We start from the raw sequence: 6,252 nt of genomic DNA, 5'->3' as shown, positions 1-6,252 counted from the left end.
TGTAATAATAAATGATTATCAATTTCAATAATTGACTTTCCTTCTAATTTCAACATATCTAAATTAAAACTTCATTAGTTTTTGAGAAATTAAATTGTTTCCTACTTTTTATGCCTACGAATGTTCCTGCTCAATAAAATTATAACAAGTGTCATCATTTCATATTTTTTTTAACTAACTCATTAAGGCTATCTTAGGAATATATCAAATAAAATTAAATTGAATAATGATTTGTCATAATTTTAGTGTGTATAGGAATAAAAGGTAGGAGGTAATTTAATTTCTCTTAGTTTTTTTGTTTATTTTTCTAAATTATTTGTTTAAATTTAAAAGAAAAAAAAACATTTTAATTTTAATAATTCAATATTTTTTTAATTTTTCTTATAAATTCAAACTTTTTCAGATGTTCAGAATTTTCATATTTATTTTATTTTAAATGAACCCATATAGTTTTACACCTAAAATCTAGAATATTTTAAAAATAAGATAAAATAAAAATTGAAGCAATAGAATATTTTCAATGTTACTATTATAGCATAAATGTTTGTTGTGCTTACTTCAGAACCGAACGTAGATTGTCTAACAATAAAAAATTAATATTATTCGATTCAAATTATTTTGTACTTATGCATGAGATTCTTGTAACAATTCATATATATATATATATATATATATATATATATATATATATATATATATATATATATATATATATATATATATATATATATATATATATATATATATATATATAACAAACATGGACACTTTTTAGGAATAGTGAACATTCTAATTTTTTGACAAAACTGGTCCATAAGTTTTCATATTTTTAATAGTTCAGATTTTTGGCACTAAAGTTTGTGATATTGGCAATTTGGTCTCTTAAATTATTAAGAGTGGTCTGAAGATAAGGATGGGGCTGATACGTGTCGTTCCCACGTCTCCCCCCACCGGTTTTGCCTTATCTTCCCCTCACCCGCTTTCTCATCCAGTCCTATTCGAATTTCACTCTAAACTCATCAACTTGAAATTTCTGTTGATCGTTGCTTTTGTTTTTCTTCTCCAATCTACAGACGGGACGATGCAGATGACCATTGATCGGGTTCCGATTTAGGTTCTCACGACGGGACTGGGACCGGATACGTGTTATCTTCTCAGACAGCCTACTAACACGTCCCTCGATCCTTCCCACCGCTTAATACTCCTAATTCGGTTCCTTCCAATTTGGGGGTATTACCCCAGTAACCCAGTTCCTTTCATTGTCACCGGATTCATCGCATAATAACTCAAAGAGTTCGAAAGGCATGAGTGATCTTGGTAGGAACAGTACACCACATCATCTACGGCTACGAGTCTACAGGACCATATCCGATTTGGTGCTCACTTCTACGTCTCTGCCTCCGCCTGTCACTTCTTTGTCATCAACACCAATAGGCAGCTCCGCTCTTCGTCGCTCCACATCTTTCCCTATTAATGACGCAGTTGAGTCTAAACTTTACTCAAATCAACTCCACATCCTTTCGTTTATCTGCATCGTCTACAGGTATGGTTCCTTTTAAGTTACAAATTCATTAATTTGAAGTAACAAGTCATCTCTTTTGCTTCACCTGGTGAAGACTTCATCCAGTTTGTATAGTTGCTCTTTCTCTATTCGATTAGGTCTTACCGATAGCTGTTTCTAAAGCGTATACCAGCTACACCACCCGCTCTCCCTCGATTCCATCAATGGTTTTGCTATCTCATTGTTCCTCTAAAACCCTATTTTGTGGATGTATAAGTTACTATTTTGTTTTAATTTTTGGTTATATTGGAAGTTTGTGCGATTTTTTTATCGTTTACAGCCATAACACATTCACTTACTTGATTTGAGTGTTGATTGAGGCTTTGAATGCTGTCATTGCTTTGGATCTCAAGAGAATCAGGTTCTATTTCCTCTCTTTTTTCTCGAAAAGATGTAGCCACTTGAATGAAATCACTGCAATAAGCTTGAACACTATGTTATATGTTTGGATGATAATATACAAACCGATTCTTTTCAGCCTGATTTTGTAACCACATCTACTGCTTTTCTTGCATGAGCCACATTTAAAGGTGATATTACTTCATGGAATAGTGGCTAAATGTCCACATGAAGGTTGTGAACTGGATCTAAAAGTTGTAAGCTGTGAGATTTTTTTGACAAAAAAGTTGTTGAGATGATGAAAGTAACAACGATTAAAGGAAGCTTCAATTCCTGTGACAGAAAAAGTTTATTGCCTTATCATAAATGTTCAATGTTGATGTCAAAAGCGAACTTTTAAAGCTTCCAAGATTTATACATGATAATGGAGCTAGAACATACTGCAAACGTTTTTTTAAAGAATATGTTGAAATTGTGAGTTGTTTTACAATTATTATCTTTTTGTGGGGTGATTTGCATGATTTGTAACTAACCCCCATTGTTTTGGTCGGATTTCAAGCTAAAACAATTGATGTTGAAGATATTTTGCATGATATGGGAGCAATAAGCATCATATATTTTGCTTCACATGCTAGGGTCACATTAGGGAGGTAATTCATTATCATATTTATTGTTTTATTATTATATAGATTAATAAATTGAGATGTTGTTGTATCAGGTAATCAGTAAAACATGGCAAACAACTAACAAAATGAAGTTACAAAGAGGCGTCATTGATGATAACATATAAAAAGAATCGAGAGAGAAGGAATTCAATTATTTGTGTAAGGTTACTATTGTTCAACCTTAAGTACCTTCTGGTAAGTTTTGTACTGATTTTGATTTCCAAATCTTAATGATTTATTTATTTATTATTTATTATTTTTTTGATTTTTTTTGCAGCAAGATAGGAGTTCGCTTTTACAAGATGCTAACTGATCTCAATGAGAAGATCTTTGACCAAAACATGGATTTTACATATTATTCTTAGTAATTAAATGCAGATAGTCTAATTCCTTCATATCAACAAACTATAGTTCGTATAACTAAAGGGATTAAGCCACTTCCAGCTTGACTAACACCCATTTGATGGAATGCTTAAACCAACAACAACTCTATTTTGTATGTAACTTCTGCAAAAGTAAGTGGTATCACATTTTTGTAATAATTATTTTTAGTTGAATCTCGACGTTGGATTAGCACAAGGGGTGTTTCCATGGTATCCTAATTTTGTTGGTTAGCTTTTAGGGGTTTTGGGGATGAACTTTTGGTGGTGGGTGGACAACAGGAGACTAGGGAACTTAAGGCCGACGTTTCAAGGAACCTATAGAGGTCGTTGATGATGAAATTGTTTTAGCTACAAGGAAGTCAAATTTTAGTATGGATAAAGATCCAGAGTTCGGCAAGGATGGTAATTCAAGTTACTAATGTTGACTATGACTTTTTTTTACCCAATTCTGAAGTCAGCTCTGTCTTTTAATTTAGACTTAAAGCATGTGGTTGTGGCCAATGAAGTCCAATCTTCAGGTTCAAAATAGGGTCAAGAGTTTGTTGGTAAAGCGACTATAGAGCAACAGTTTATGGTGGATTCTGCTATAGATGCTGCAAAAATAGTTGTTGACTTCAAAATTAACGTGTGTGTGTGTGTGTATATATATATATATATATATATATATATATAATCTTATGGTTCTAAATTAAGCCCATATGTTTATATTTCCCTTTTTTAATTATTTGTTGATCATTTGAGGTAGCGCTTCTGTCATGGATCACAGTATTAGATGTCTGTAAAGATGGTGGCATTCTTATGAGAGTAGTGAAGAATGGAGAACACACAGGACAACCTGGCGATTTGGATGAGGTAAAGGTAGTCTTTTTCACTTCTTCTTTTCCATTTTATATTAAGAAGAATTTATTAACTAACATGTGATGTGGAAATACATCTAATCAGTCACTGATGTTGGTTAATCCAGTGAAGTATGTAGTGAAGCTGCCTGATCGTGTTATAATTTCTGAATCACCAAAAGAGGGTGTTGAGGTTTACTTGAAAGATGGTAAATAAATTATTATGTAATTGGGTTATTTTCATTTAACCAAATTTCTTTAAAATAATATTATATTGTCTTACTAGGGCATTTATGTTCGGCACTACCAAAAGCAATTAAGACCATGATAAGAGAAGAGAAAGCTGATTTGATTGTTCAACCACAGTGTAAGGTTCTGTAAATATACATAATTTTAAATAAATTGATACATAATGTGTCTTTTTATGACCCACAGATGCATTTGGTGAAGAAGGGGTTACAGTTACATCACTACCCAATGGTTTCTCTCCAATTCCACCAAATTCTATGCTTCATGTTGCATTAGAATTGGTATCTTTCAAATCTGTAGTTAATATAACTATGTTGAACATGTAAGAACCTTTGTATTTTATAGTTATAGAACTATTTACCAAAATGTAGTTACATAACTATTTACCAAAATGTAGTTACATAACTATTATGTTATTCTTCTTCCCAGGTTCGAGTCTTATAAAAACAGAACCATTTACCAAAATGTATCTGAAAACTGACCTACATATTATTTTTATAGTTACAAATTTTTGATTCTAACATTTTTGGACCAAACTACCCCTACATAATAGTTAAAAATTTTGATTTTAAGATTTTTGGACGAAACTGCCTCTTCATATTGGTTTTAAACTTTAAAAATTTGTTTTTAACAGTTTTAGACCAAACTGCCACTGCATACTAATTTTATAGTTAATTTTTTTTTATTTTAACAGTTTTGGATGAAAATGCCCTTGCATAATGTTTTTATACTTAAAAATTTTGAATTTAACAATTTTGGATGACACAACTCTTGCATATCGTTTTTATAGTTAATCTTTTTTTTATTTCAACGGTTTTGAACTCCGATTGATGTTGAATATATTTAAGTAGTAAATTGGGTAAATAGCGATATACTTTGCATTTTGTTTTTATTCCTTTACCAAAAAACAAAAGTACATAGTCATTTTTTTTTCCATCTTTAGGTGCTAAATGCAATAAATGCAACGAGCTTTGAATTTACACATTTTTTTCGTTTTTTTTTTTTGTAATATCTTTTATTTATTTTTTTCCAAAAACCAAACTACATTGCTATTAGGTGCATTTTCCATTTTTACGAGTAAAATGACCCATATGGCAACATACTTTCAATTTATATGTATTTTTTTTCCATTTTTACGAGTGAAATGCCCCAAATGCATTCTTATTTAGGAAAGAAGAACCATGGAGACACCAGCCGTCGGATTTAATCTCCGATTTCACAACTTCACCATTCTTTAAGGTAACTTCTATACCGGACGTATGTTGTGTTTGTTTTTTTGTTGTCTAAGATTACATTTTCTAATTTTGTTTTTATTTTTTTATTGTTGCACAGCAGCTATTCGCTGGAATACCTACATGAATCTACATGTCAAGAATGAAGCTTTTTTTAGGTGAATTTGTCACCGCCATTTTTCGTTGATTTGTAGTATCACCAGGTAACTTTTGTTAATTTTTATGTTCCTTTTACTATGTTTAATATATAGATTGGTAATAAAATGAATGAACATTAATAGATCATGCATTTGGGAAATTGAGTTTCTGAAAATACTTTTTTTTTCAGGGGTAGTTGTTGCCTGGAAAGCTGCAAATGTGAAATTGGAACTACAATGGTCTAATTTGAACTAGGTGCAGTTAGGCAAGCAGTATGATTCTTATGAACTGATATAAATGATTCTTATGAACTTATATAAAGATACAAATTCAAAAGGGTCAATAACAGTAAAATGGGACAGTGGACTTGCCCTATAACAATACTCAAACTATAAACAAATAGTTGATCAAATGACATTTACAAAGAACAAACAACGAAAAAAATTATCGCATCCGACCCCTGCAACGCGGGGGTCCCCACCTAGTTTATATTATTGCAAAACAACTTATATATATATATATATATATATATATATATATATATATATATATAAGGTTAGATTTATATTAACCGGTCTAATTTTGTGAGATCGTGAGATCATTTTTACTACTGAAATATTCTAATATTCTAGTGTTTATAAAAATTAAATATGTATAATATTCTAATATTCTAAACCAAAAAATTTAACGTATTTTACATTGAAATATTCTAAAACATATAATGTTAGAATATATTGTATATTCTATTTTTACGAACAATAGAATATTAGAGTATTTCATTAAAAAAATTTGGTCGCACGGTCTCTCAAAATTATGTTCGTCTCAAATGAAGTCTTATATATATAATTT

General features: G+C 30.7%; 1 long non-coding RNA gene across 3 annotated transcripts; it reads left to right on the top strand.

Annotated features, from left to right (window-relative positions):
* Window positions 1-1,015: 1,015 nt before the first annotated feature.
* Window positions 1,016-5,771, top strand: LOC145073635 (uncharacterized). 3 transcript variants are annotated; one of them, XR_013691472.1, is made up of 10 exons: window positions 1,016-2,374; window positions 2,460-2,550; window positions 2,619-2,760; window positions 2,843-3,350; window positions 3,715-3,806; window positions 3,913-3,993; window positions 4,071-4,151; window positions 4,220-5,272; window positions 5,369-5,468; window positions 5,594-5,771. It is a non-coding gene; the product is annotated as an uncharacterized LOC145073635 (long non-coding RNA). The 3 variants fall into 3 exon arrangements; XR_013691471.1 differs by having other exon boundaries at window positions 1,016-2,550; window positions 3,715-3,800; XR_013691470.1 differs by having other exon boundaries at window positions 1,016-2,550.
* Window positions 5,772-6,252: the final 481 nt, after the last annotated feature.

Source organism: Lactuca serriola, chromosome 9 (genome assembly GCF_051521515.1).
Source record: "Lactuca serriola cultivar US96UC23 chromosome 9, Lser_US96UC23_V15, whole genome shotgun sequence".
Taxonomy (NCBI): domain Eukaryota; kingdom Viridiplantae; phylum Streptophyta; class Magnoliopsida; order Asterales; family Asteraceae; genus Lactuca; species Lactuca serriola.
This window is presented reverse-complemented; position numbering and strand designations above follow the sequence as displayed.